Below are 24,828 nucleotides of genomic sequence, written 5' to 3' on the forward strand. Positions count from 1 at the left end.
TTTCGATCACATTCGCAGATTCTTTGTATTAGCTTTATCAGGTCAGGCCATCAGAGAGCAGATAGACAGGTAAGACCAAAAGACCTCTGAACCCAATTAAAGTTGTACCACAAAGAAATCAAATTCATGTGGTTTACATTTCAGAAAGTTACATTTGGTGAGCTGTACTTACTTTTATTCTGTAATGTAATGCAGACCATGTGAACATTTGAAACGCTTTTAACAGTTAAACCAGCTCAAATAACACAGAACCAGAGCAGCAATAAAGAATGAATTAAGACTGATTGCAACTACAGCCAATTTTTTTTCCTCATAAAGAAATATAAATGACTGATACATTTAAAAACTACCATATATATAGTAATTTTGTCTTCAGCTTTTAGCTTGACAATAGCCATTCTCTTATCTTTTAAAATAAATGTTTGGTTTAAAAAGCAATCCTAAACCCACAGTCTTTTATTTGCAGTGTTTCAGGGTGAATTTGGATGTGCTGTGGAACCACTAATATTCCCAGTGATGCACATAGTTTGGGAATTGGTCATACAGCTCTGAGATAATCCTGAGGAGCTGACATTTAAAATACTTGCCACAATAAGAGCATGAGAGGATAAGAAAATTTTGCAGTCCCCTGTCTTCAACAGATGTGTGGGCAGCTTTTCATTCGCAAACACTCCTTGCTTGCTGACATTAGATAGGCTTTATGTGTGAAGCAAATAAAGATTCAGCTGGTGCAGAGCGCTATGTGTTCAGTTTTCCTATTTGCCTAATGAAGAGTCTGAATCAAAGTCCTGAAGACTCCAGAAGACTTGGCTGGAGGTGGACAGTGCCAAATGTGCCTATGTTCTATATCTAACTTCAGGAAAGTGATGTGGTTTACACACAAAGGGAACAAGGTGACTGGCTTGCCTAGCACCAGAATCGTTGAGTTGGATCAGTAATTTTTGGTCTGTTAACAACGATGTTTTAGGACTCTCAGAGATCTTCCCAGCACTGGAGAAAAAGCTTAGGTCCACAGCTCTTGCCTATGTGTTACATTCTCTCCCAAGGAAAGAACTTACTAGGACCCCAACCCTTTCTTGGTGACTCCAAGACACTGAAATACAAAGCTCGTACCATTCTGCTTTCTGGCACAGAGCCACCTGGCTCTCAGCAGCCAAGCCCATCCTCCTTGCTCTGGAGCATGACTGCTATCCTGAGTGGATACAACTGCTTTCCCTCAACGGCTGTCCCGAGGTGCCAGTGCACAACAGCTTTCCTCGCTGTTCCTTGTGTAGAGCGGGCTGCTCTACTGTCTTTGTCCCGCTTTTTCCCGTAAGCTTTTGGGGCTGATATGGCAGAAAGGTCATTCAGGCATGGGGCTCCCAGTTTGGTGTGATTGAAAGTTGAGGTTGTGTATCACCCACACTCTTTTGTGGCTGCTGTCCTTTCCATGGGCCACAGGCAGAAATTCAGAAGCTGTTCTCCTCTCCCTGGGGTGAGCACCTTGAAGATCTGCTCTGATGCTTACTACTCAGAAGCAGACAAATAGAGAGGAAAGACCTATGTGGATTTTTTTCTTCTTTTAAATCTTAGTTAAAAATATAGTAGATTACTTGCTTTCTGTGAAGGAATCTTCCTTGTATCACCATTCCCAAGCACTGGGTGATATACTGTGCATGAAATGCAAGGTGTTTCAAAGTGTTAGTGCAGGAAACTGGGACTACCATTGTTAATTCACAGAAGTGGTGGGATGGGAAGAAAATCTGCATCACCACCAATGCACAGAGACTGTTCTACTATGTGTGGACCAAAACTGGTGGAGTAGAAAGGAACACACTCCCTGCTTTCTCTCACTTTTGCTACATATGGGGTTTGGCAGAGTAGTTCGAGATGTTTGCATGGAACTAGAAAAAGAGGGATATATCCTGGGAAGGTTAAATGGTTGCTACTTCTAACACTGTCCTATTGCTCAAAGATGAAGAAAACCAGAAGACTTTGTCAAGTTTTTTAGAGAGCAGACACTGTAAATGAGGAAAACATTTTAAGTTCTGACTGTAAGATCAACAGAAATTTCATGAAAGAATAGATAAAATCAAGTGGATGTTGGAAAGAGAGCAATGCCAGACATTGTTAGAGTGCTAGTCTTGTCCTAGGAGTGTTCACTTTTGTTTCTTGTTCACCACTGATGTCTTTATGAACTTTGGCAAATTCCTTGGCCTCTCTGAGAATCGGTTCACCAACTGTAAAATATGAAAAGAAATACTCCCTCACCTTACAGAAATATTGAAAAGAATGCAGCTATTGTAGGCGCAGAAGGTAAATAGGTTCCTCTGATGCAATGTCTTGAGCATTTGATGTAATTAAACATCAGAAATTTTTCTCAAGGTACAGTTCCTTGCCACAGAAATAGAGAAGAATTATAGAGTTATGTAATCTTCTAAAATAATTTGCTAATAATTTCCTGGAAGCTAAAACAAACTGCTGAAGATTTTTTAAACAGAGTGAGAAAAATGGGAATGCTTATATTAGACTTTCTCCAGACATCATGTTAATATAGTCCCCTCCTATGGCAGAGGTGCTGGACTGGATGATCTTTAAAGATCCCTTTGAGCCTAAATTATTCTATGATTTGCTAAAAATAAATTGAAATGAAATTTAATTATCAGACATCTTTAGTAAAAGCAACAGAATGCTAATTCACACAAAAAATATAACTAAAAGTAATTTTATTTAGCTTTTCAAAATTAAGAAAGAACTAATAAACATTAAGTTCTGCTTCAAAGGTGTTCAACATATTCAAGTGTAGGAAGGTTTTTGATTTCTTTCTCCTTTTTGTTTTTCAATTAAAATTTGAATTTTTTCATTAATTTTGTGGAAAAAAATTCCTATTGAATCAGACATTCACAAATCTTATAAAAATCGATTTTGCTTTTGAAAAAGTATTATGCTTTGGTTATTTCTTCTTTTCTCATTCTAATTAATTAATTCTATTATAGTAGCCCTCAAAGACTCTAAACCAGACCTCATTATTTGCAAAATACTCAAAAAAAGAGTTTTATGTCAAGAGAAGTACAGGCCTGCAATCCTCTCTCTTGTCTTCCATGTCCCTATTACATGCTTTCTTCTATCTTTTTAGAAGGTATCCATTCATTCATCATCTTTTTCGTGTGTGTTTTCCTCGTTTTCCATGGACTGGGCTGTGCAAACTGTCTCAGTGAAAGACAGACTCTGAGGAAGTTTTCCATCCTAATTCCTTTCCATTCATGAAAGTTATGAAGCACTACCAGTGTGAATACTGCATGTAAATAAGAAGTAAGTGAAAGGAATACACTTCCTTAACCCCTCTTCTTCCATGGGATGAGTTGGACATATAACAGATAAAAGCTTGGAGGCGTATCCTTGCAGACTATTTAAATGAAACAAAGCACTTTAGAAAGTAAGAGAATTAAGTTTCCCTGTGCATTCAAGGGAACTCCTTTTGCTTCCTCCCAATGGGAAGAACCTGCTCAATTCCAGGAGTACCTCCATTGCCTCTAATGAACAGGACAACTGGAAAGGTGATTAGAGACTATAGCAAAAGCGCTGCATGTGCTCTCATGCCAACAAATGTGAGCTTCTCATTAGGGTATGAGAATAGCAAGCTAGAAGAGTAGGAGAGAAGCCCATTATGCCATACCCTGAAAATATCCAGCTTCTTTGAGCAGGAACACACCAAACACAAACACTGGACTGTTCAGCAGCCCTTCAAAGCAAAAACCTTTCTAAAATAAGTTCCACCTGGCGTGCTCCTAGGCTTTTAGAACAGATTGTTCCAAGAACACTTCATGTCTTGTTTTTTTCTAGCAAGCTATTAACAGCAGATGAAGAATTACACCCTCCAAACAATTAATGCAGCCTGGGGCCTAACCAGAAAAATCATTATTTCCAAAAAGTCCTATTGACAGAACTGCTACAGCAACCTTTCAAAGCTGCACCCACATCCGATGACAACAACAATAAAACACTGTGCTATTTTTCTTACCTCATAAAGTTGTCATCTCAGCACAGCTAAACATCTTAGTTGCCACCCAGCCTGTAAACATCCTCATGTGTGGAAGGTTATCAAACAGGTCATGGAGAAGCAGCTCTCACATTATCTAGAGTATTATCTAGAGCCCTCAGATTTCCTGGAGCCCTTTCAATCTGGTTTAAGACATGGTTAAGTTACAAAGACACAGCTATTTCTTGGCCATTGCTAGTCTCTGATTTACTAGCTTCTGCTAATGGATAAAGACTAAGTGCTCAATCTAATCTGACCTTTCAGATGTACTGGCTGTCAGAGTGTGTTTGCAGCCACCCCTTCTATTTTAACGGTGTCCCTCTAGGAAAGAACACATTCCCTTTGGGTTACAAGCTTTAATTCTGTGCCCTTCACAACTTCTGGTGTTGAATGTGGTGTGCTCGGCTGCTGCTCCTGGGAACAGGACCAAGCACTCTACTGTCCTAATCCCCTTGTAGCAGGCACCCTTTCAAAGATGTCCTGAGTTGGACAGGTACCATTCTGTGCAGCGTTTATACCAGTATGATAACCTTCTTTAGTACCTATTTGACATGCCAGGCTCTAGCCTTCTGGTTGCCAGGTCCTCCCTCCCCTGCTTTTGTCAATGCTGCTGAAAAAGGGAGACTGCACTGTCCTCTTCTGCAAATTCACTTTTAGGGATTCTGTAATCAAGTTTTGCTGGCATTAAAATTGAAATTACATAAAGTATGGATGCATTGAAGTATTAAACAATGAAGTGGGCAGGAACACTATCTCTAAAGATCAGCTTTAGCCATTTAAAAGCAGTGTATTCCCAGATTCTGGGTCCCCTTAAACCTTCTCTCTCTGCACAGCCAAGTACTTGCACCTCATCAGCAAATAATGGAAAAGAATCAAAGTGGCAGGATCTTGCCCAGTTTGCATTTATTTAACCCTGTGTCACTACTATATTCTTTCCACCAGGCATCCTCCTTATGTCTAAAACAGATGCTGAGATTGCTGGAGCCAGAGGGTTATCTTATTAATAGTTTCTGTGTTTATTGTCAGAGTGACTTGGTTACACTCTCCTCTCTGGGCCAGTAGGTCAGGGGATTCAAATTCCCCACAGAGGCTTGGAGCAAATCTAACGTGGTCACTGTGCATGTTAGAGAGAGGGACAATATGCTGCACTGGTGCAGACCTCAAATTTCCAGTGAGACATTAAAGCGAGGTCTCTCTGTCTCCAATACATTTCAGGTAGCAATTACTGAACCACTTCTGCAGTAGGGAATTTGACTTTGAATTAGAATTTCACTCCTTCCACATGATGATAAGATGTGAGTAGTGTGCCCCACACCACAAAGCAGATGTGGCTAACTCACTACGTTGTCATCCAGCAGGAAGTGTTCCCTTTCCTTACATCCCTTCAGAGGGATGATGGGGAGGCAGCGTTTTAAGTGTCTTGGAGCAAGGCCTGTGCACATGAGGTACAGGGGACTGACACATTCACTTCAGACTAGCGCTAAGTAACAGATTTGTGCTGAAAGGGGGGAAAAAGCATGAGTCCACACTCCTTTTCATAATATGACATGATGAATGAGTTCAAAAAGGTGAAAGGAAAGGGAGAGAAAAAAGCTGAGGAAGATGTTTTCTTTGGACTTTCCTTGGAACTGTCCCTTTTTCTTCACTAAGTGGAAACTTCAGGAGTTCATCTGAGCCTTTCACCCACCACTCCTCTGCACTGGGAGAAAGCAGCAGAGGGGGTAAAAATGAAACAGTGTTTGTGCTCAAGTGTTTCCAAATGTTTTACAGCCATAAGCATTTATTGGTTCTCACCCTCCACCCTATCACCACTCCCCCACTATAAAATCAGAGACTGAGCTTCAGCATCCAGGCAAGAAGGAAGCTTCCTTCTCCTTTTTTAGAAACCTGCATGTCCCAATGCAATGCTTATAATTCACTAGGACTCAGCTAGGACAACTTGCCAAAAGGCAATATCAGGTAGCTGCTGAAAGAAACGCTGTTCAAAGATATCCCAGAGAGTCAGGTCATTTGGTATGAAAAACAGGCAATAGCTCTTTCTGGGCTCATGGATGTAGGGGACTTTAGCTAGACCGAAATGAAGGATTAGCAAAATAATTCTCCCACCATACCCCCTGCCTTCAGTACAAACCCAGCAGTTACTTTCCGCTCCACTCTGTGTGTAAAACAAGGCTGAAATACGATATTTAAATTATTCCCAAGGATGCATTTGCTGAAAAGGAAGGCATGAGCCAGACCCTCCCTTGTGCTTATTCTTTGTCAAAGTCTTGAATTTTGGATCATTATAAGGAGGGAGAGAACACACTAATTCCTAACACCACTAGTGTTTCAATGAGTGCTGCTATCAATCATTTAGGTTCTCACTCTTTCTTATTGTATTTGGATAAGTAAAATTGCCAATAGAGCAACAAAATCAGCCAAAGTCAGCCCATAGGAAAAAAAACAAACAAACAAACAACAATAGGATTGAATGTAGTCCATTGTCTATTTCTGTACAGGACAGAAATAGTAAACCAGCACGAGCATATGAGGAGAGCTCGTGCTAGATGGGATGCAGAGGTTATAAATACAGGCTGCCACATGGCAGTACCACTTTGCTCTTGGCTACTTGAATGGCTGGTTGGGTTGCCTGGTCATTTAAATGCTCTGGGTCTGAATCTGGCTTCACTGCTGATATTCTGTCTGCTTTATATGGACACTGCAAGGAGCTGTTTGTTGATATAGTAGTGCAAGCATAGAACAGACTTTAGAAACTTTCACTCATTATTTTCAGAAAGAAAATAACTACTGCAAATTGTATTACAAAACATGCATTTTCTTCTTTCAAATTAGGTCTGTTGCTGTTCTTATTATTACCAATAATGGGAACAGTATTAGAATAGCTAGTACATTTCCATATGCAAGATCTCAAAAAAAAAAAAAATTGAGAATGTCAGAAAGACACCAGAGCTGGGTGACCAAACTAGGCTACTTCTTGTCACAGCATTGCCTGCAAGTGATTTCCTAATACAACTTGCAATTTGAGGTTCATTTAGTGAAGCACCAGCTTCCACATTTCTGCAACTCTAGATATTTATCTCCCGTTTTCAAGACATTTCAAATCCTTACAATTGGAGATAAATCCTTAAAACATGAGTCACCACGTCTAAGAAGAGCAAAAAAAAAAATGTTTACTTCTTTTTAATCTTTCTGTATCTAATCAAGACCAAGGCACAGACATTAATAAAGTTGATTATAAAGTAGGTGTTCCTTCCGTTTGACATCTGGTTTTTCATCCTGTGGGGGCATGTTGAGACATGCTTTCAAGTCATGCTTTCAAGGTTTTTTCTATGTCCGTGAGGGCTAGTAATGTAAGTTTTCTTTTTAAATGGAGCATTAAAGTCTTCCCGAGCGAATATTTGAAGAAAAGAAGGACACAGTGATATCCACGGCAATAATGCTGACACTTGAACTGAAGTGTAAATAATGGAAGGCCAGAAAGGGTCTCTTACTATCGTGGCAGTACTCAATCACCTTTTTTCTCAGCATCTGTCTTGATACTGTCCAGTATCAAGGCTACTTTTCAGCTCTTCTTGTGTAGCTTTTCACATCTTTTTCTCAAGTGGTAGAATCAAGTGAACTATTATAGATGAACCATAGAGAGAAGTATATTGAATGGTTTGACCTAACTCTGAGATTTCATGGTGCCACCCTACAGATTTGGTATGGACCTTCCAGTCAAGTTTCTGGGTCACTTTCCTGGTGGTGGCAGCCATCTCCACTAAGTGAGCTGTGTCCAGCAAAGGGCTGCTGCCTGGATGTCTATTTTCAACAGAAATTGCTTACACATGAAGAAAACAAGGGGGATTTTTGCTTGTGTTACAAATGTGTGTTTGTATTTTCTTTGTATTCAATAGTGGTAAGCTGCAGTTGCAGGGAGAGTGAAGATTAAATTATGTGAACTACTGTCAAAACCTTTGTCACATCCCTAGAATCTTGTCTAATATCTGTATTGGCATGAAAGGTAGATCACTTGCTTTTTGTTGTTGCTGTTGCCTACCCCAGCTAAGGAGTTTCTACCCACAGGAGATGACAGAATAGAAAAGATGGTGACCCTGCTTTAATGTCTCCTCTTTCAAATAAAAAGGGAAAAAAAATCTGGTAAATAATCCTTGCCCGGGTGCAGAGATTGCTGGAGCACTGCAGCTGAGCACAGCCTGGCCCTTTGGGCAGGGAGGGATGAGTCTGGCCGACATGCTGGCACTGGCAGACTGCTGAGGGACCTGTGTCCAACTTCTCTTGGTTGGGAGAGTCATCAGGCCTTTGGGGATGGGTGGAAGGGAGAGAGGAACAGCCTGCTAGGTAACACATGGTAAAAGGCTTCCGCTTCTCAGCTTTGCAAGTCTTGAAAAGTAAAGTCCCATGTGTGTGGCATAAAACAACAAAAAAATAGCTGGGACAGAAATGAATACTTCTTTTTAATGAGTGTATGGGTCAATGTGAATGTATGTGGAGAATTTGGAGAATAACTAATATAGATCTAATAAATATCTCACTGTTTTGAAATAATTTAGAAATCAGCTTCTTCAGCTGATACTTAGTACCAGGGAAGCTACTGGAAAAACTTTTATTGGTTTCAGTATCGCTAAAACTTCTCTGTTACACATTACACCCTTTTTGGGGAGCAATCTGCCATAATCAAATCTACCAAGACTCTCAGTTTTTGTGAGAACTGAGCATCTGCATTTGAAAGACAGTGCACCTAGAAAGATCATTTTGTGATGAATAAATTAATTTTTCTTTGTCAGGTTGGTCTAGTAGAATTGCCACAATATTGTTTTTTATACCAGTCTCTTTCTGGTCTTTTCTACAGAATTTACTTGTGAAACATAAAATAGTACAGAACACAGGATTTTCTGGGCTCAGTCACTGTTTGAGAGAATTGTTTATCAGTTCTGACACAGGGGATAGATATTTTCTTATATTTCTTCATCTTGTCCTAGATGGATTTCCCTGAGCTTCCTCTGCTTTTCTTCTCCATTCATGTTTGCCCTTCCTCTCTATCTGGAATCAGGATGTAAATTTCTTCCAAGTGTATTTAATGTCTTTTTTTCCCCTTTTTTTGTTTTTGTTGCTTCTTAAAAGATTGATAAGTTTGAAAGTTAGGAAAGATGAAAATATGGGAATTAAACAATGTTACCCCAAGTAGAATGAAGCTATTCATTTAAACTTTGGAAAATGGAAGATGAATTCTAGAAAATTTATTAAATGGTGGCTTTGATAAATGCTGACAGATTTGGGAACAAAATTAAAAACGTATTTTAAAGAACCAAAGTTCCTCTAAAGAACTGCTTTTTAACTGTGTCTGAGTTTGCCACAGCTGACTTCTTCCTCTCGAATCATATTTCAGACATACTCTTTCCCTTTCCCAAAGCCTGAGTCAAGGACTGACGTGTGTGGTGCCTATTGTGTCGTCAGGACCTATGTCTGAAGATTGAGACAAAGACAGTGCAACACTTAATTCCTCGCTATTAACAATCACTGCCTATTTAACACCATTTCTCTAACCATAACCATGACTACTATTTTGCTTTGAAATCTGTAAATGGGCAGACCAGTTTTGTTTCGTGTCTGGCCTGTCAAAATCTTGGTGAAGCTTTCAAAAGAATTTTGTTGTGGGATGAAACCTGTCAGGACAGAGGAATAAGACTGAAAATGGTGTAAGATTTAAGTCAAAACTATTTTTGAGGCTTTTGCAAATTTGTGTTTCACAGGGGCTTTTTCTCTTCAGACTTTCCCAGAGCTAGGTCTATGTCCAGGTCTGATACAACTGAAAATGTCTGTTTTAAGTTTCAAGGCATCTGCTAGTGCACTGTAAATGCTCAGGGATGTGCAAACTTCACGTGTTCTACTGGTTTTGCAGCACTACTTACCTGCTTGCAGTGAAACCAAGCTGAAATAACTTACTGCCTCAAAGCTGTGTTGCACAGTTTTGCAAGAACTTACACTGTACAAATATACTTGTCAGTAGTCTCATTGCCTGAGGTCATTCAGAAAGCTGAGTTGAAGGATATTCTTGAGAAGTTTACCAATGCTTTAAAGAAGTTTTTTAATTTCACTGAAAAATTATTATATTCCTAAATAACTTCCAAAAATGAATTTACTTATGTTTACTGAGCCATAGCACTAATCCTGCGTTTACCCAATTTGATGTCCATGTAGTCACATTCACTTCCATACGAACAAACTCAATGCAGTTGAAATCACTGTGACTATAGAACTGAATTTAAATCAGTCAGCTGCTTAGCTGCTGTCCTTAAATGGGGTATTTGTATTAAAGATGAAGAAAAATCTTCCTCCTCCTGTTGCAAGGGACCTCCCCTGACATGTCAGTGGGACTGGTCCCTAAGCATCCATGATGACAACCAGCTGCTGCAGAGCGGACTGCCCTGTGCTGGCAGTGCTTTCCTCCCTCTCTCTGCCCTTACTTTTGTGATAGCTCAGGCAGGCTATCACTGTACAGCGACCCTTATCTTGCTCTATCAGTGCCAGCTCCATAGCGCTCTCTGACCTTTTCCAGCCCTGATGTTTCTGAGCTGACAGCAGTTTAAGGCTGGCTTGTGCCAAGCTTTTTTTTTCATCCTGTGATGATGGACAAAACACGATGTAGGTTGGCCTCGCGCTGTGCTTCTCTGATCTGCACAGTGAATGACACCGAGCTTGTCAGAGGCCTAAGAGTGTTGAACTGATTTGTAAACAATGGGAACAGTTATTATTAGCCATTAAATACTTTCTTCCCTGCAGTTCTGTCATCTTCGTTTATTTCCTTTTTTTCTCTCAGAAAAGAGAAAAAGCCAGAAACTGGTAAACAAGTAAAACTGAAGGTTTCTGCAACATCACTTTAGTCAAATTAAAACCCAGTACTTTAATTTATCTATCTATCTTTAGGGCTTGGATGCCATATGCAATATTTCAGTTTATGGCAACTACTGCATTTCTTTTAAACAGAACCTGCCCCCTCTCAGGAGCCCAACTGGGGAGCATAAGCGGTAGTTTAGTCTCCTAAAGCCAGCTATTTCTGTTGTGCCATGCCCCACTGTAACACATCAACCCCAAGACACAGTCACTGTGTGCCCCAGCCTTCTGCTGAGGCGTTAAAACTGATGAGGTGGAACAGGGATGTGGGATTGGGTGCCAGTGGTCATGGGCAGAGAGGGGCAGACTGTCAAAAGGACGCTGTTGCCAGTTGCAGAGGAGCTCCGTCATACAGCAGGAATCTCTGCCCCGGGTGACGGACAATGCTGATTAGAAAAAGGCTAAATGTCAACATTGTTCTGAACTGGTAATTGGCAATTTTCCAAGAGCATTTTAGACACGAGACTTTGGAGATTTTCTCCTCCCAGGCTGCTCTCTCTCCTCCTCCTCCTCCTCCTTCCCCCACTAACTGCTGTAATTCATTCTGTCAAGTACTGAGTGCTGTCCCTTCAGACCTTCAGATAAATCCTTTATAGCAACAATTTTAAAAGCTGCCGTAGTGTCTCTTTCTATCTGTCTGTCTTTCCTTCTTGCTTTCCTCCTTACTAATTTATACTGTGGCAAGGGTAAGGTAGCCCTGTGTGGAAGGTGGGGGTGGTGCGAAGCGGAGGGGTGAAAGCCATGTTTTGACACGTATGACTTTCCCTTTTTGCAGAGGTTGTTAGCACTCTGCTTAGTGACCAGAAGTTGATTACAAATGCCATGTAGCAGTGATGCTTTGCCAAAACACTTGGAGAGGGGATCTGTGTTTATGCTCCCCTCATTTGATTAATTTTAAAATATATTATTACCAAAAAGATTTAAAGAAAAATTTATTGCTTGCAAAGAGGGACTCAAATCCCCAGGGCAGAATAAATAAAAGAAAAACATGAGAAGTGCATTTATGGTCCTACTGAAAATAGGAGTGCAGTCTTAAAAAGGTTTTCTTAAAATGAAAAATGAATGACTAAGTCACCAACTGCTACTAATCTAAAAGTTAGTGCTTTTGATAGTGATGGCTGTGCTGCTAACTCTTCATTAGCAAGGGCATGTAGTTGTAGAATAAGAGTGCTTTATAGAACGCTTACTCCCCTGTGGTTTAGAAATTAGCCTGTATATGGAATAAGTGAGCAAAGATGGAGTGTATTTTCCATTGCCCTCGTTATTCCTATGCACGTGTGTGTGTTGGTGTGCTTTTGCGTGTGTGTGTGTGTGTGTGCACTAATAGCTTTGTGGTGATGATGGAGATGATCAAGATGATACAGAATGGAAATACTCTGTGATTTTCTGGAGTCAGCCTTTTAAGACTCCCTTTAGATGAGAAGGGAAAGGCAATGATTTCTGGAAAGCAGGCTTGCCAGCAGACTGCACTTAAGATCCTCAGATGGTATTTACTGCAGGATCGTACATTACTGTGATGTGTTTGAATCCAGAAATAATTTTTCCCACAAGGGAGAAAACACCTTGTCATAAAATATAGTGTATTTTACTTGTTTATTCAGTGTTATGTTTTTCTAATAAATTGTGGGCTTAACCTTGTTTTAATTTATAGTAGTGGAAGGTTTGCACTTGAATTCAATCTAGTAAGATCAACTGTATCTAACTCTGATTCTCAGTGTGAGATTTGCCTTACAAAGCTTACACCGGCATTTCTGAGAATCAGAGGCTGCAGCTGTTCCTCAAGCCATCAACAGCAATGTGAGTCCCAGCAGAAAACCTGAACAACCTTTTTCTCCTACATTAGTTCACTTTTTTTCAGCTTGTATCATACTTTGTGTGAGGACTTTATCTCCCACCCTCCAGTGGTCTTTGGGCAGGAGAAGCAGAGACACTGAAGTAGGAATATGCTGGAGTTTTCCTCCATATCTCTGGCAGGGAAGCAACCTGCACCGGTGGGGGCAAGAGGCAGAGAACTACATGGGCAGAACTTTCAGTTCAGCTGTCAGATCTGTTTTTTAAGAGTGGCTGGCAATGGGGAAATGAGGCATTCAGACTGATTGGAGTCCTGCTTGTACTCCAGAAAGTGGATCTATTTTCTTCTCATTATGGTCTACTGAAAGGAGTATTGTTTTCTGCTCTTTCCTGGAAAAATATCTAGGAGAAATCCCACTTTTCTATATTGTTTTTTGAGCTGTCCTCTCTGCAGATGAAGTCCTTCCCTGTACCACTGCATACTTAACCTCATCACCTTTTTGTCATTTGGTAACAGTGTTGAACCAATAAATGGTTTGTGTCCTGGGGCAGTGTCTTAATGCTATTAAGAACAATCCTTTAAGCAAAATTTATATTTTTAAAATTGAAAGTCCTGATAACAATTAAAAAAACCCCTCTCCTTAGGAACCACAGGGGTGAAAAACCCTGGAAACAACAGAAGGAGGTCTCTTGGAGAGACTATGTGCAGTATCATGTCGGGCCCACTTGCTGATTTCAGTTATTTCACCCCGGTGTAATGCTGGACGTCCTTGGCAGAGTGACAGCACAAGCCTTATTCATTGAAACCCTTCCTGGCACTGTGGCCACGAGAACACCCTGAGTATTTTAAGTTAACTACGTGGGTCCTATTCTTAACTTTTCATCTCATCAGATACTTTTCCTTTTAGAACTCGAGATCCTTCCCTCTAAGGTAATGATGATGTACACTAAGCATCCGTGATCAAGTCCTAGCTTGTGTGTTTCTAATGTGTTATGACTGTTATCTGTGCAATAGCTGTGCTCCAGCCTTGCTGGGCCATGTGACATAATGGTGTTTTTAATTTCCTCCTTCCAGTACAATTGTCTGTTCACATGTAGGAAATTACCTTGTTTTTCTTGTTAATTGATGGCATGACCTGTTTCAGCAATTCACCATCTCAAAGGTATGTCTGAGATCTCCAAATGACTCACTGACATAAATGCAGATGAGCTAAAGCCACTTGTGTTACAGAAGGGCTGAAAGCCAAAGTGGAGTATCTTGATATCCAAGATAGCCTTTTAGCCTGTAGGACCATCAGCCCGTGGCCTGCTTTGTTAATGACCACCTTGAAGTCTAGTGGCAAATGGTAGGTTGTAAGAGGCAGCCTGCAGAAGCAGTCATGTTAAATTCATGGCCTCTAGCTCACTTGATCAATTGCAAGCTGGTAGACGTTTATTTAAAATTTATACCACATGAATGTCTGAGGTAATAGGTGAATACTGTAAAGGGTTTATTTAAAAGGATATTTGACCAGTAGGGTCTTTGGAGATCAAATATTTCATTTTCAAGGGTGTCCTGTGTATTTGAAGAGGAGGAGGGTGAAGTAAAGAGGGATTTGGATAATGTGAAATACCACAAAAAGGAAGGTTTTCCAAGGAAAACACCAGGAAGCTTGGTATGAGCATTTAATGTATGCTGAAGTTTTTAAAAGGAAACATTAATGGTGAAACATGCCCTCAAAGGACAAGCCAGCAATAAATTTTGTGTCACAAAATTACCTGTCAGTGGGATTATGTTTAAATAACGTAGAATTGTTCCTGCTTCTTGAGGGGTTGGAAGAAACTTCACGGGAGATTGTTCAAAGTATTCAGAATTATGTGCACAAATCCCATTAACAATAATGGGATTTGTGTGTTCAACCCTGCTCAAATGGCATTGAAAAATTGACTGTTGGTTGTTCTTCCCCAAAGCACAGACATAGAAGGGAGCAATGAAATCCAAAATATTTTCTCTCAAGATTTTTTTTTTTTATTACCTTTCTGACACGGAGTATCTGAGTAGCAGCCCATGTGCACTGCATCATGATTAAAGCCTACAGGCAATTCTCCTTTTCCTTGGGCCAGGGATTGGGTGGGAAAAAGCAGCAACAGTAAAAAAACCCACCAAACAGATTTCACATGTCGGCATTCCCATTGTCTGTGTCAACTGGAAACACTATTACGTAAACATTCAGCAGGACCATGAGCATTTTGAATGAATGGACCCCAGTAGAAGGGGTTCAGTGTGTTTTGGTTTTTTTCTCTAACATCTTTGTTTAAAAAAATCCAGGTCTGTGTTTTTATGTATTGTACATGAGACCGAGTTGTTATAAATTAGAGAATAGTATAAGGCAGAAAATACTCCAAAGGTGGAAGGCAGAGGAAGAAAGGGGAAAAATACACGATTAAGTCTTAAATATGACTGAACATGTTGCCATGGGATTTGATCTTATCCTATTTACAAGAGAAAACTTATGACTCATGGGTTCTAAATGATCAAGTCATTACTCATTTATGGAGTAAAAAAAATGGATACCTTTTATGGCATTTTTATAAATACTCATTACTTCCCCATATTTGTGAATAATGAGCAAAGACATGCTGCAGTCATAGAGGTCTCTGTATGCATGGCTTCTGTGCAGACTTCTTGAGAAGCAGTTAGTGTTAACTGATTGTTTCTCTTTCCAGGCTCTATTCTCCGTGGTGTTCTGCTCATTGCCCATGCTGAGTTGTAACCCTTATTTCACAAAATCAGCAAGGGAAAGCAAGATAGGTTTTGCCAAAATCCAGATACATGATACATAAAGATCCTGTAGTGCAGTTCAGGAAATATATGTAAAAGATATCTTTTTTTAACTATTTCCACCTAAGCCTGAGAGGACTCTGCAGCATTCTAGCAGTGCTGGTTGCCAGTAGTCTGTTGTGATGATTATGATGCAGCTTACCATGTATTTTTGCCTAGTCAAGAGTTTTCAGCTGTACCTGAGGAGCGAAAAAGACACTAACCTGGCCCTGAACCCTTTCTGGATACTCTTGACTTGTAGGTTATCACTCCGTGGCTCTCTTGTCCGGCTTTAGTGCTGTTTTCTTCTGCTGGTCATTATTAGGCACAGCTGATGCTTTCTTTTATCTCTACTCATAGAGTTATTAAAGGGTAAAGAGCATAACTCCTTTCTGAACTCTTTGTTTTTTCCCCAGGAGGGATCCATGCTCTTATAATGGTGCATGTGAAGTGTTAGCCTTTTGTGCTGCTAAACCTTCGTATACGGGTTTGAAGAAGTGCATGTAACCATTAATAGGAAAGGGATATCTGCATATCAGATTAGAATCTGATTTGGTGAGAGAGAAATCCGTTGAAGAGGTTGTATAATGTAGACTGTCACAGAAAAACTAATCTTTTATGAAATTTTGATGTATGACAGCTGGGTAGATATGTTAGGAAGATGGATTTTTCAAGGGGAGAAATTGTGTTTCTTAATTTTATTGTTTGATGCACAGCCTGTACAGTAACGTTTCTCCTTGGGTGGGCAGTAATTTTATGATGGCCCACAACTGGCTTCTGACTGAGTTCAAATCAAGAGTGTTCCGGATCCTAGAGATCAAGCCCAATTGTAAACTTTGCATTTGAAGTTATGCATGTTTTCCTGAGGGAGCTTGTGTGAAGAGGACAGGATGTGGGAGCAGTGAATGCTACATTCAAATCTTGAGTTACAGTCTACCTATAATATCTTTCCAGTTGTGTTTGTGTATCCATTTCCTTCATATCCATGAAAGTATCTCTCTCTAAGAATTAGACAGACATTCTACAGAGAATTCATAAATGTGAATTCTTGAAGCAGCTGGCTGTAGTATTGAGATATATTTCCAGGGCTTTATCATCTGGAGAGAAGAAACAATTGGAAGAGATGAATAAAATTAGTATGTTTGTACAACAGAGGCATCCCATAGATGTAGACATTGAAAACCCCTCGTTCATATTCATTCCTACTACCCATCTTGTTGTATAGAGATGCACAGGGTTTATTTTTAGGTAGATTGATGCTGGATACCAGAAGAAAGTGTAATCTACTTTTTTTTTTTAAATTCTGTTTCTGTGCCAAGCTGTTGAAGTGTTTGTAGGAGATTATGGAGATTTTAATATAACAGGCAATAAAATCAAGTATTTGACTTGGTGTGATTCTAGCTGGCCTATGACATCCTAAGTGTTACAATACATTCACGCATTTTAGTGGTTGCTCTAAGTCCTGCAACTGGTCAAGGAGAGCTACATGCTGCCCTTGACACAGTGAAACTGTCCCAGCTAAAAATGAAAACTAGACATTTATATTTCCCCCTCTTTTCTATATATATATATATATATATCTGTACTATTGAATTGCAGTCTGTAGAGAATCCTTTGAAGAAAATGGAAATTACTACTTTTGGGGAATGATGTACTAAAGACAATACATTTGTAGAGAAAGAGAGGATACTTGCCTCCTATCTTGAATAGAAGACATAGAAAACATTTACACAGACTTTGCTGGGATTTTCCTCTCAGGCACCTGTCAACATTGCTTTCTCTTCTATGAGAATATCTATTACCAGCTCTGTGGTTTCTATTGCACTTGGTCAGAAAATTGCCACTCCTCGGCTGCAGCTTGTCATGCTTAACCCTTCTAACATTTACACGGTGCACTGTCCTTCCTGCTTGTAGCTGCCTGTTGAAAGTATCATCCTATTCTGTTACTGTGACAGGTCTGACCCATTTATCTTATGTCACCAGAGTGGTGGCACATCGCTGTCCTGAGCACAGGAGTCCTGGGGAGCTGCAGAGCCTGAATTAACAGTTAGGTGACAGGAGCCTGTGGGCTGGCTTTTGGAGACAATGTGGAAATCAGCTGTGATGTAGGAGCTGAGGGGGCCCACCCTGTGCATGGAGAAGGTGTGAGGTGTGGGTTGCCTCCATTAGTGTGACTTGGAGATGACATCCAAAATCTATTTGAACTCTAGGGGTTTTATCAGGACAGAAATGTTGAGGGAGCCCCTTGTTTGCCGTTGGTAGAAGATCAGAGTATCCCTGTCCCCTGTAGATCAGAGGTGCTGAGAAGCTGGTCCTTAGAAAATGCTTTTTAGTTCTAATATTCTTTTATTTGCACTACTCAGTGCTCAAAGACCCTTTTTGTAAGTTAAGCATTAAAACTTCAGACATGCTTTAACTTGAGGATGTTGAGAGAATTCTGGATGTATTGTTCCTGTGAGCAAAGCCAATAAGCTATTATCCAAATCCTTCTTCTGCTTTGGTGTCAGACAAGGAGATCAGCCAAACTGCTGGACTTATCTGGCATGTATTGGATGTCAGATGTGAAAAAAACCATAGTGCTAGCTACCAGAGTCATATCTCATATTTGCTCTCAACAAGTTAGATCAGGAAAGCTGGTGGTTTTTTTTTTTTTAAATCATTCTGCTCTGCGCAAGAGAACTAATGTCAATTGTAGTCTGGATGGCTGTTGGACGCCACAGCTGTAACAACAAAAAGTAAAATTTCCTTTTTAACATCATACTTCAAAAGTTAAATTAAAAATCCTCTTGCAAAAATAATTCTCTAATAAATAGAGTTTGGATCAATAAATGTACCAAGGAAGGGCAATCTGCACCTGATATAATAGAAATATTTCTCACAAAACTTCTGTTCAAAGAAATGAAACATTTAGTGACCTCTGTATAGAATTTTAGGAGTCACCTAAATGATGGAATCTCTGTTACATTAATGTCCCATGTACAGCATTTTGGCTTCATAAAAGGTACTTAAATATATATGAAAATCTGGTCATCTGTAGAATATTTTGTGCTCTGAGAAGAATGATTTATTAAATTTTACAGGTTGCTACAGTTTTCAGGTTTGTTTCTGTAGAACTTTAAAATTTTAATAATTGTTAGTGTAAATATGGTAGGCACCTGTGGCTTCTCAACAAAGAATGCAACACTTCCTGTTTTATAATTGCACTTAAACTCAGGCTAAATTTATGCTTACAACAGCACAAAAAGATGATGAATTATCCTGAGCACACTTGGCAGCATTCAAACTATATAAAACCAAAATCCTGCTGGCCTGTTGGACAGAGGTGATTCTTCTGGCAAACTTCTTTTGGGTTATAAATACCATATAGTGAAATCACTGCCTGATTGAGAACTGCATTGGAGAGGACGGTATCTGACCTTGCACCAAATTCATGTTTTAAGATGGTTTTTGTTTTCTCTCTCTCTTTTGTCCCCCACTGTGGCTTTCTAAATACGTGTATATGGCTCTTCGACTACAGACAATAATATTATAATAATATTCCAGTTTTTTAAAAACACCCTGCCCTTAAATCTACAGGTCATATATGTGAACAACTGGTGATATTGAATGAAGTTGCCAATTCATTGAGAAATTAGATTTTTTTCTTATAAGTGAACATACTGTTACATAATTTTTAAGATACCAGCATATTAACTAGTGTGACACAGTGTGCTCTGAACAAACTGCAGATGCTCATGTTACACTGAAAAATATCTGTGTGGAGCTGGATTTTGAAAGCACACATGATTCCACAAACTGAGCCCAATGATCTAGCACATTTTAATGAAGAGCCATTCCAATAATCACTCTTTTCTGGTGTACCGTGGTGTCTCCTGTTACAGAAATAAATACAATATCACGATAAGCAAAAATACATTTTTCATTTTTGTAGAAACAAGATGTTCCTTGATAACAGAAGTGACTTACCAAGTGTCACAAGATTTTATTTCCATCTATCAACCTGAAAAAAATAAAGAACTATTGCCTCTTGATAATAGTGTAAGTGGTAAAATGGAAGTGCCTGATTTCTACTCCTAATACCAGAATGATGCTGCAAGAAAGGTGTAAAAAGGTGTGAGCTTCTGCAAGCATGAACCAGATTATACATATTCTGCTAATTTTTTCATGTGCTTGAAATCCTGCTTGCACACATTACTGCCCACTTTGAATAGGGATTATTTAAGGAGAGGGAAATCTTTCACAGTCTAACAGCTAGAAAATAAAAGGATGATAAGGAGCTGTAGGTTGGTGTCAGAATTGGAGAGATTACCCCCATTGTGTAATCTCACATTGTGAGGCTCCTGCCTCATACGTGCACCTCTGTGCTTGTTTTGTCACAATTTCTGCCACTGCATCACTTTTGTTTATCCCTTTATCTTAAGCTCTAACTAACTGTAAAGAATTTTCAATTTATTAGTTATTATTCTTATTTTACGTTATTGTTATATTTTTCTATTCTTGCTGCATTTTCACCACAGAAGGGTAAGACATTCTCAGAGGTGCTGATTTTCCTCCCCTCACTGAAGGATTTCTCTGTCCTTCTTCCCTCTCTTTTAGGTCCCCATATTATTACAATGAGATAACTTGCCTGTCCTATCTACTAGCTATAGCCTTTAGATCAGGGTATAGTTTACTTCATAGCCTAAAATTGGCTCTTACTCCTTGATCTGACTCACTGTTTTACAGTACAGTCAGTACAGTATAGATCAGTTTATTTTTAGACTCTCAAAGAAACAGATTCTGTGGGGATCATTTGTTTCTGATCAAGAGACGATTCCAAACTGAAATCTACTGCTGGAGGGAATATCCTTTCAACTTGAACCTTAATCTAAGGGCTCTCTAACAGTTTTTTCATGCCATTTGTATGTCTGTTTCACCCTTCTGCAAACTTTTAGTGTTCAGTTTAAGGAAAAAATGGGCAAATGCAGACACTCCATGTCCTGTGAGGCATTTGACTTATTGTTTGCTGATTTTCTTCCTAAATACAAGGTAATTTTTTGGGCATGAAAGGTTTTGCTCTTATCTGTTCTATGATTTTTCTTTTTCTAAGAGTGGAAATGGGTGGGGGGGAGAGGGAAAGAATTTAAATCAAGCTCCACATTATCATACAGTTGTCACTTGGTGTTTAGAAGTTTTGAAAATGTTTTTCTTTGTTTTTTTCCTTGAAAATAGAAGGGTTGGGAGCACTGTGGTGCACTCTCTGCTCAGCCCTACCTGGTAGAAGTGGTTAATTAATTTTTTTTAATATATTACCTGACATTTCTGGGTTTATTGGAAGAACAGTGAAAACCGCAGAGGGTTTGTACTGATGTATCATCACTGCTACCTGGCATTTTCCTCTTAATATTCCTTTTTTTTTTCATTTTTGAAGAACTTAATAATGAAAATGTATTAGCATGCATGACAAAGTAACAATACACTGTTAGTGTAAGAAAGGAGGGAGTGTAAGAAAGGAGGGAGTCTCTGGACATACCTACTGCAGACCTCTAACATTCAGCCAAGCCCCATCCAGATGCTGATACGTGATTGAATGTTTTTGTCTGCTGGATCCCAGACAAGCAATGAAAATACCATGCTGTGCAGTAAATCCATTGGGGAGAAAACACATGTACACATCTAATTAAAAAAACTCATCCCTAACTGTGAGTACAGCCCTGTGATGCTCTCTCTGTTTTAGCTGGAGGTGTCGTGCTGTTGAAGGGTGTGAGGAACACTATAACAGTATTTAGTAGGATTGTTCTTCTGGAAGGCACCTGCTTGCTTCTAACAAAGTTATTATCCTAGGCTGTGTCAATAACAACAGGAGTTACTACAAAAGTAAAATATAAGGTTAAGTTCTTGTATCCCTGCAGTTTATCTAATTGTTATTCTCACAAGTTAACGTTAGATTTAAAGTGTTATTCACAATATGCTAAGAGGATAACAGCAAGACAATCTGATTTTACCTCTTCTTGTGGAAACTATTGCTTCAGCCTTAACCCATGAACACTTCTTTAATACCAGGGAGACACTCAAGGATAAACAGCCTGAGCTTGCTCTACCTTGTAAATAATTTGTAATTTTTTTTATAAGAATGAAAAAAGGCAACAGTTTGTCACTTCTTTTTTTGAAAAAAGATATAGAAAGGGAAGGGAAATAAGGAAACAAAATCGGCAATGCCCTTTTCTCATGAGCAGAAGTGAAGAGACAGTCTGATAAAGATGGCTTTTGAAAGCAATTGTTTTCCTTAGAAGAGAAAGGGAACAAAACACCTACAATAAGTTTGCTTACAGATTTTTCTTTAGTTGTGTGAGGGAGAGCACATACAGATTCGAATTCTTGCATCCTAGCCTTTTGCAATCCCTCTGACTTTTGCAGAGACTATTCTCTTCTATATGTCTTGGTATTAAGCACCCGAATGACCAGAGTGAGGACCTGCTGGGGTCTGCCACATGATGACAAGCAGTCAGTGAGGTGAGAATGAAGCACTCGGACATTACACAACATGTGCTCCACAGATAACCCAGAAGGAATTTTGGCTAAGTTAGGGTTGTCCTTAGGCTATCCATATAGCTCACTCCCTATGCTCTTTTCAGATAATTGTAAGAGATAATGCTCTCTTCAGGCTTTCAGGTTTTTTGTGTATCCCCACAAGAGAATCTAATTAACGCCTACTATAGCATTGCCTCTGTGAGAAGTCATTTAAATTTGGCTATCAATCTGCTGTCCAGCTGTTACTGATCCAAGTGGAATTTGAACTGACAACAGAGACTGAGAGGAGCTGTTTTATCTCTTTACCAGATTCTGATGCATCATTTTAAAAGTGTGCATGGCAACACATAGGGTTCCCAAATCTGTATTTAGGGACCTGACTTCCATAGGAGGTGAACACCTGCATCTTTCATTGAGTTGTACTGAAATTGCAGATGGTGCCTTTGCAGACCAGGCTTGCTAAAATCCTGGAAACAAAATTTCTGATGTGTGCTCTATGGGCAGCTAAATCCAGGGGTCCTTCCTGATCACCACTGCTTCTCATGCACGCACCAGCAGTGCTACCACAACCACCTCCTTCCCTATACACAAGTGAAAACAGGAACTGAGATCCCTCAACAAGCAATTCAGCTTCCCCTTCAGATTACTAAAGTTCCCTTGATGCAATGCCACTCATGCAGTAGTGACCACCTTCCTTCCTGCCCACAGTTCATCATGTCCTCCTGTTGCATACTGTACTAATTATGGGGAAAATCACAGAGGTTTAAACGAGGTCGGAGCTATAAGCCAGCAACATTAGTAAATTTGACTCTAAACAAGGGCAATGGAAAGGAGATGCACTAGGATGTGAGAAGTAACCAAAGAAAGCTCTTTGAAGTTTGAAACAAGCTAATGCATTTACAAGGTTGCCTGCATTTTTGGCTGTAGGCAGTGGGAGATGGGAATGGAGGAGAGGGAAGAGTAGGAAGGTCATGAATTCTTTAAAGGTTTTGTTCTCTCCTAGGCTGTGGTATTTTTCAAAGGCCAAAATTCACTTACCACCCGTGTGCTAGCACTTCAAGCATATGGCATTTATCATTGTGCTTTACAGTGATCCATTTGATAAAATTTGTGATCCTTTTCTGTCTGTGATGTACTTCTAGAGTACCGCTAATAAGCTTTGGGACTTGTTAGGAAAAAAGTCCTTTAACATCTTCAAACTGTAGACAGCTTTTGAGGTGGGGTTGGTGGTTGAGTCTTGTTACTCTGGCTGTGATCTAAAGCCTGTTGAAGTGAATGGGAGTCTTTCCACCTACTTTGACAGGCTTTAGATCTGTATCCCTCCCTGTAAGCCAAGCTAAGTCTAAACCATTTAATATTTGGAAGAAGACAGCAACAGAGCTTACACTTCCTGGCTTCGGAGTTTCCTTTATGTTGTCCTCAGGTCAAAACTTGTCTTCAAATTCTGTCTCTGCAATGTTTATTCTCGCAAAAGGAGTTGAAGGTCTTTGTTCCTCTAGAAGTCCCTAGATGACTAGATTGAACAAACAGACCAGTAGTGTTCTCACTGTTTTCCATCACTTACTAAAGAGCAGAACCTTCTCCCTCCCCCAGTGTTTCCATTTCCTCTACTTCCTGTCTTTGCAGATTGGGTAACAAATGCTGAATATTTCCTGAAGTTGACTAATGACAGGACATTGGTGTCTGCAGCTGAGCAGTCTGGTTAGTGCTGGGTTGAATTCTTGACTGAAAGGAGGTGCTACAGCTGTGTTTATGGAATCATACTGTCATCCCTCTACCCCCAGTATGCTTCTGCTTTTTTTATATCTTTAAAGTATTGTATCAGCCTAGTCTAAGCACCCTGTGGCAAATGTACTTCGAATTACTTTTGATTTTATTGCAGTATTATTATTGCCTCAACAAAACGAAGATTAGTATAGACCAAAGTGAGGCACAGTGTTTCTATGTCTTTTTTTTTTTTTCATGTTTTACACAATAAAGGCCATTAATGATTGGGGAAATCCAATGAATGGCTATATTGGGTTTGTGCAGGTTTGGGCAGCAGGGCCAGTGAAAAGGGTGGCTTCTGTGAGAAGCTATTAGAAGCTTCCCTTTTGTCAGAGCCAATACCATCTGGGTGCAAGATGGACCCACCACTGGCCAAGTCTGAGCCCATGAGTGATGGTGGTAGCACCTCTGGGATAACAGATTTAAGATGGAAACAAGAGTTATTGCTCAGAATTGTGTCCAGAGACGACAGGAGTGAGATTATGTGAGAGAAACAACTCTGCAGACACCAAGGCCAGTAGAGAAGGAGATGGAGAAGGTGCTCCAGCTTCCACAGCAGAGATTCCCCTGTGGTCTGTGATGAAGACCCTGGTAAGACCTGCAACCCACGGAGGTCCATGGTGGGAGCAGATATCCACCTGCAACCCAAGGAGGACCCCAGACCAGAGCAACCTGAAGAAGGCTCTGACTCTGTGGGAAGGCCGTGTTGGAACAGGCTTCTGGCAGAAGCTGGGGACCCATGAAGAGACAAGCCCACACTGGAGGAGGTTTGCTGGTAGGACTTGTGACCATGTGGGGGATCCACACTGGACAGTCTGTTCCTGAGGATGGCACCCCATGGAAGGGACCCATGCTGGAACAGTTTGTGAAGAACTGCAGCCTGTGGGAAGGACTCACACAGAGAATTTCATTGAGGACTGCCTCCCATGGGAGAACTGACCACAATTCTCATTCTCCATTCTTCTGTGCCGTTGGAGGAGGGGAGGTAGAGAAACTGTGAGTAAAGTTAAGCCCTGGAGGAAGGAAGTTGTTTTAAGATTTGGTTTTA

At 40.0% G+C, this 24,828-nt stretch overlaps 1 protein-coding gene across 7 annotated transcripts in view; it reads left to right on the top strand.

Moving 5' to 3' along the window:
• CREB5 (cAMP responsive element binding protein 5) overlaps window positions 1-24,828 on the top strand; it is a 259,092-nt gene that overhangs the window by 95,190 nt on the left and 139,074 nt on the right. The window lies entirely within an intron of this gene.

The sequence above is a fragment of the Empidonax traillii genome, unplaced genomic scaffold (assembly GCF_003031625.1).
Source record: "Empidonax traillii isolate 1590-97213 ecotype Southwest subspecies unplaced genomic scaffold, ASM303162v1 scaffold64:size1360303, whole genome shotgun sequence".
NCBI lineage: Eukaryota > Metazoa > Chordata > Aves > Passeriformes > Tyrannidae > Empidonax > Empidonax traillii.